Consider the following 7,121-nt stretch of genomic DNA (forward strand, 5'->3'; position numbering starts at 1 on the left):
GGAGGGCATTAGTATGATCTGTATGAAAGTGGCAATGTCGGCAGGCCACGTCATGTAGACAGCCAGTCACCCTCTGTGAGGCAGAGTCAGACCCACATTTGCGCTGCGTTGCGTTTACAATATATACGTATATTGCCGGCGGCTGAGTACCGGCACCTTGCCGGTACTCAGTAAGAAGTGCCGGTACTACATGGGTAAAAATCAGAAGTGCCGGTACTGCGTACCGGTGAGTACCGGCCCAATTCAAGCACTGGTTACAATAGAGTTCATTATTAAGAGTAATGATATCACTCAGATTATTAAAGCAGCAACAATCACATTTAATGAGAAAAGAGCAAACAGATGTTACAAAGCTGTCAAATAATAAACAACATTTCTGATTAAATCAGTTTCACAAGAACAGAGGTTTCTTCAGACTGAAAACAAGTTGCTTTTTTTACTCATTTTATTCATGTTTATTTCCTCACTGACATGACACGTCTCAAAGTAAATAAAAAATATGTCAAACTTTGATTTGAGTTTTGACAAGGACTCCATTCCTCCCCTCGGTGTTCTCCCTTTTTACGTTTATTCTCTGTTAATTGATGAAGAAAAAAGCTGACATGTCTTCCCTTCAGCGGGCACCATCTTTAAATTAATCTCTTTGCTTTCAAAGGTAGCACTTTGATGTTCTCAGTAGTAACCACCACATGACTTAAATGGGACCTATTGTGCATAATCCTCTTCTACATCAACATGTGTCCCCTCTGTGTAAATAGATTCTGAAAATTTCAGGATCAAAGATTCTCTTTTTGTCCCGATCCATTTATATAAAAACCTGTCTGAAAATCAGTTGATCAGATTTTGTCCACTTTATGATGTCATAACGATGTTTTGGCTTAAGTAACCATTAGCCAATCAGCAACCAAGGTAAACCCCCCCCCCTTATCATCTGAATCTCCTCCTAGAGCACCATTGAGTTATCTTTAACTAAATATCTCTCAGAGGGGCTTGGGGAGGGGCTCCTTATTTTCATCTATAGTAACGGACAGAGAATTAGCACTTTTGAAACAGGGCTGAAACAGAGGGGATTATGGGATGCTGCAATGATCTGTTTGGTATTTCAGACAAACACTCCAGAGACATGTTCTGTATATATGTATCTATATTGATGGAAAACAGTGTAATAATAATAATACCTTTATTAGCATCACATTAACATAACAACAAGCTATTTAGATGGACTTTGTGTGAATGCGTTGGTGGGCGCTCAGCGCACCACTCGTAATAAAGGTTTTCTCACACTGCTCACACCAGTAGGGTTTCTCTCCGGTGTGAAGGCGTCGGTGGACCTGTAGGATGTAGGCCCGAGCAAAGGTCTTCCCACAAAGGTCACACCAGTACGGTTTCTCTCCAGTGTGAGTACGCTGGTGACGTTTTAGTGCGCATAGCCTCGGGAAAGCTTTTCCACATTGTTTGCAGCTGTGTGGTTTCTCTCCAGAATGAATACGTCTGTGTTTCTTCAGGTCACTGCAGGTGGCGAAAGATTTCTCACATTGGTCACAGCTAAATGGTTTCTCTCCAGTGTGAATGTAATTGTGAGTTTTCAAATGAGATTTTTTGGAGAAAGTCGCCCCACATTGGTCGCAGCTATATGGTTTCTCTCCAGTATGAATGCCATAATGGACTCTTAAATCATCTGCTAATGAAAAAGCTTTCCCACATTGGCCACAGATGTGTGGTTTCTCTCCAGTGTGGGATATTTTATGTCTGTTGAGGTGACACTTCTGTTTGAAAGCTTTCCCACATTTGTCACAGCTGTAGGGTTTCTCCCCGCTGTGAACTCTCTGGTGAATCAATAGATATCCAGACGTTGCAAAGGACTTGTCACAGTGCTGACAGCTGTGACTTTGGGGACCCTCTCTTGTTCTCGGTTTCTAAAGAAGACAGAGAGACTCAGTTAGGTGCCAGAAATAATAATAATAAACATTTAGAGAAGGTCAGTGTAATATAACCATGGATGTATAATAAGAACTGGACACAGCTCGTCCGATCCTAAGAGAGTTGCTCATTGGTGCAATAAGCCAAAATGGCCCGACGTTCTCGAGAGCAAATCGTCACAAATTACCCATCATGCCTTGCTGTCGAGAGAGCATGCGCAGTTGAGTTTCCCCGTAAGCCCCGCCCCCGGTCTCCCACCCAGTAGAATTAATGGAGAGAAGATACATTTGGATTCAGCTCTAAAAACATTTGACAACTTTTAAAACATAATGATTCAAATAAGCACTATAAAAGTGTTGTAGTACCAGCGACCAGCGTTTTTAGAGCTTAGCGGTGGTTAGGCCTGTCGCGATAATCGATAAATTGACTTATCGCACGGTAAATAAAAATGGACTTGATAACTTTTCTGAGCTCGATAAATTGCCGTTTACATAAGGATGTGACCAGCATGTTCGCTAGGAGCGCTGTGGCTGCCAGGCGCGCTGTGGGGGGCGGGGCTGACACACAGCCAAGCGGGAGACAACGTGTGACTTACTCGCGGGGAATTTAAAGTGAAATGGAATTGGTTACAAAACCTAACTACACATCTCGATTCTCCGGTGTGGCAGTATTTTGGATTCAAGCCAAATCAACGAGGCGAATACGGACTTGAATGAGCCGGGTGGTGGGTCGCAGCGGTATTTGTTTAAAAAAGGTAGCAACAAAAGCAGTCAATACCACGCATTTTGAACTACACCTAAAACACAACCACCCCATTCCGTTTTCCCAGCTGGTAACAAACACGGCAGCTGGAGATGGAGAGCCCCCACCTTCCCGACAGTTTACAATAAAAGATGCATTTGCCCGACAATGCAAACATGTTGGTGTTCCTTGCTCGAAAACTTTGAAAAATAGATTTGGATATGGCCTGTTGAGGCATCTGGGCCTTTGTATGGACAGTGGACTGTACACTTGACTGTTCTTTTAAGGAGGTTTTTTTTGCTTGAGAGACAATGTGTGCTCATATTTATATATATATATATATTTATAAAACAGACAAGTTAAATCAAGCAATCTGATTGGTTCTTAGCCGTGATATACTAAGCGTATACCACGGGTAGAATTGTAAGTTACTTTTCACAACAAGTCAGTATCCCTCTGCGTCTGAGAAAAACAGTATACCGTTGGGTTGAAAAGCAAACTGCCTGCAGTTTGCTTTTCAAACTGGAACAAGAAAGCAGCGGAGAAGTAACGGGGCAGAAACCCTCCTTTTTACGCAGCGGTCCAGACATAGACATCAAACGGCAACAAATATTCAGTGTGCAGTTCCTTTGGCATTAGGGCAGGGATATCTAGATACTTTGAAGGTTTAACATAATGAATTGTGCTACTTTTAAAGCAAGCAACGATGTTTTCAAATCTGTAATCAAAGAGGTCCTCAAAAACGCTATCGACCAATCAGATTGCTTGATTTGACTTGTCAGTTTTATAAATGTATTTAAATTTCTTCCGTTAAGAAAAAAAAACTTACAAAAAGCATAAGATGGAAACATTTAAGATTAACTTCGACCTCCGGGGGGTCTTACTATAGTATGGAGGAGTGGATTGAGCAGTTCCTATCTCCAGAAAAAAAAGCACCCAAACGACGGCATGCAGAGCTACGTGAAGAGCAGGTAGACCAACTGGAAAAGTACCACCATTCAAAAGCTTTCTGATGCGGGTCTTGAAACAAAGCAGAGAAATTATGACCGTTAGTGGCCACAGGTGCGAAAGCTCTCTCCAGAGCTACTGGAAGCCGAATCTCGGGGACTGGAGAAAGTGGAGCAATATTCTCGCCACGCCAAGCAACAGCCTCTAACAACCTCAACCTATACAAGTGACCACGTAAGCCATGCTACTGATGCTGGACAGTTTTTCAGTGGATGCACAATAAACAGCAACATACACATTAATTTAAATAAATAGCCAAATAATGGATGTCTAATATTTTCGCTAGCTGTTAGTGTTGTTGCATAGCAACCACCTCGCATATGTTTCCTGCAGAAGGCAACGGAGGGACTATTTTATTTTGAACATCGTTATTTACTAATAAAAACTATTTAAATTAGAGTGTGTATTTTTCTTTCATATTGCCACACTTGGTAACCGTTTTATAAAAGCAATAGCTCACGACAGGCCGTGGTATATGCTCATTATATCACAGCTAAGGGGCGTGGTTCGGCCCGACGCGAAGCGGAGGGTCGACAACCCCCTTAGCTGTAGATAGATAGATGGATAGATGGAGCTCTGTTTGCCAGCCTGAATCTATCTAATTTATTGTTTTCGTTGTGCGTGATTTAATTAAATGTATTACCATTTAATTAATTTGTTTCATTTATTATATATCATTTATATATTTTAATATTATTTCACATTTCATTTGCAATGTTGAATGTGCAATACAAAGTTCTGTTTGAAAGGATGTACTTGAATTATTATTATATATTATTATCATTATGTCAGTGGTCTAAAATGGTCTTACAACAGTGCCGACAATATTATCGTTTATCGCAATACTTTCCAGGAAAATGTATTGTCCAACAAAATTAATTATCGTGACAGGCCTAGCGGTGGTGACGTGAAGTCATGTGACCGTGCTGTAGTTCCTTTATAGCCCAGCATTAGCCTCCTTTAGCTTAGCGGTGGTGACGTGAAGTCATGTGACCGTGCTGTAGTTCCTTTATAGCCCAGCATTAGCCTCCTTTAGCTTAGCGGTGGTGACGTGAAGTCATGTGACCGTGCTGTAGTTCCTTTATAGCCCAAAATTAGCCTCCTTTAGCTTAGCGGTGGTGAGGTGAAGTCATGTGACCGTGCTGTAGTTCCTTTATAGCCCAAAATTAGCCTCCCTTAGCTTAGCGGTGGTGAGGTGAAGTCATGTGACCGTGCTGTAGTTCCTTTATAGCCCAACATTAGCCTCCTTTAGCTTAGCGTGGTGAGGTGAAGTCATGTGACCGTGCTGTAGTTCCTTTATAGCCCAACATTAGCCACCTTTAGCTTAGCGTGGTGAGGTGAAGTCATGTGACCGTGCTGTTGTTCCTTTATAGCCCAACATTAGCCACCTTTAGCTTAGCTGTGGCAACGTGAATTCATGTGACCGTGCTGTAGTTCCTTTATAGCCCAACTTTTACATCAGAAATCATAACGTGGTTTTAATATGTGATGATAATTCTGATGAACAAAATGTGCAAGTATCGTAAACGTTTGTTTGACACAGAGATTATTTTCTGCAAAGATCCAATGGAAAAATCCAATTGACATTTAATTGAGGAAACCAGGGCGATGTTGCTGGATTTAAATGAAAAGATTTAGCTTTCGGGACAATCTTGTCCAAAATGGGTCTATGTAAGGCCGTCTCTTTCACTTTTTAACCTTCTTGCCAGAATATATCCCTTAAATTTAAGACTGTCTTATTTGTCTTATTTCAGTACAACCGAAGCTTTTCCTCACCATTTTATTAGTTTCTATTGGTTATATTCCACCACAGTAGAAATACAGGGGTAGACATTAAGGGTACGTGGAATCGTGGAATTGTATTATCACTGGCCCCACCATTGTAATCACTGGCCCGGAGCATTCGTCCAAAGAAAAATTGACTAATAATGAAGAAAATGAACACATTTGTTGCAATAGTAATTTATGCACTAACTTACTACTTGTACTACAACATTTGAATCATCAGTTCTTCCTAATTTTCCTCAATTTTTCATATTTGGTTTATTAAAATAATGATATTTTGGTCATTGTTAAAACATGTCTGCGATTATTATGAGTATTATTATTTGTATAATGCGCTTTCTGCCTTCCTGTCATCAGGAGTTAGAAATGTAATGGCTATTTAGTAGATTAGATTACAACCTTCATTATCCTAGACCAGGGTATATGCAGGAATCCTGAGGTCAAATGTAATACCTTTTAAGACCTTTTTTAAGACCCTTTCCATACATTTTAAGACCTCATCGCAACTTTGAGTTCTAACCGGTTACACACTTTACCTCACATTTACTGTATTGATTGTAAGACAGCACAACTAAACCGAGTGCAGACAGACTACTGAAGCCTCCTCTCCACATGAACTTCAACCTCTCTGTGAAGGTCAGGTTTAATGCAGTATGCTGCTTCGTTGCTTCTGTACTCTGTGCTCTTTCATTCCAGTAAAACTCCTCAGAAAACATTAGAAACCAGTATTTGACCAATAAACAAAACACTTGACAAAACTTTGAACTATGAAATATGTTAAACTTTGGTGAGCTTCAGCTCATATAGGAGCTCCCTCACAAATACCCAGGAGTTAAATTGGGCTGGGTTTGTCCGGGGCTAAGCCCTGGCACATAGGACGATACTCTGACGTCATCACCCTCACACATTTGTCATATGTTTACAAAAAACAATATATATGTTAAGACTTTTCTCGTTCTTAATATAGACTATATTTAGGGTCGATATGTGTTGACTTTACTTTAAAATAGCAGATCTCTGTGACCGGATATAGTTTGGCTTAGACCCCGGCCCCACGAGGACGCATAGGGTAAAACGCATAACAAACGCAAAAAAGTCTTCCGTTCACACGCATTCGATTCATTAACGTGTCCGTTCACACTAGACCGCTGGAAATGCTGGAAACGATGTAGTACATATGTCAGGCCTGTAAGTGGCGCTGCTGCCGCCACAAAATACACCAAAAGCAGCGAAGAAGACCCCGGAGCATGGTTGCCATGGTTGCCCTTCTGTTTATTCTCCGCGGTGGACGGCGTGTTCTCCTGCTGTATCTCTCAGGTAGTCCACCAGCAGATGAAAAACACCCACCTCTCCGCCTCTTCCAAGGAACGAGGGGACCGTGCGGCAGAGTTTCAGTTAAACAAAATGTTCCGCTGGTAACATGTCCGTTAAAGTTTAAATCTTCCGTACAAAATTAGAAAAGTGCCGATCCGAGGTCTTCTTTGTTATTTATTGAGCTTTAAAACAAATTGATAACGACTCTGTTCTCTGTATAATAATATAATAATATTTAATAAACGCTGCCTGCCTCTCTTTTCCTCCCCCTCTTCTGACAGCCCAGCAGCAGCAGGAGACGTGGGGAGAGGGAGACGGGGCTATTTCATCGTTATCAGAAAATGATCATATAG

This window comes from Notothenia rossii (assembly GCF_949606895.1).
Source record: "Notothenia rossii genome assembly, chromosome: 5".
Lineage (NCBI taxonomy): Eukaryota > Metazoa > Chordata > Actinopteri > Perciformes > Nototheniidae > Notothenia > Notothenia rossii.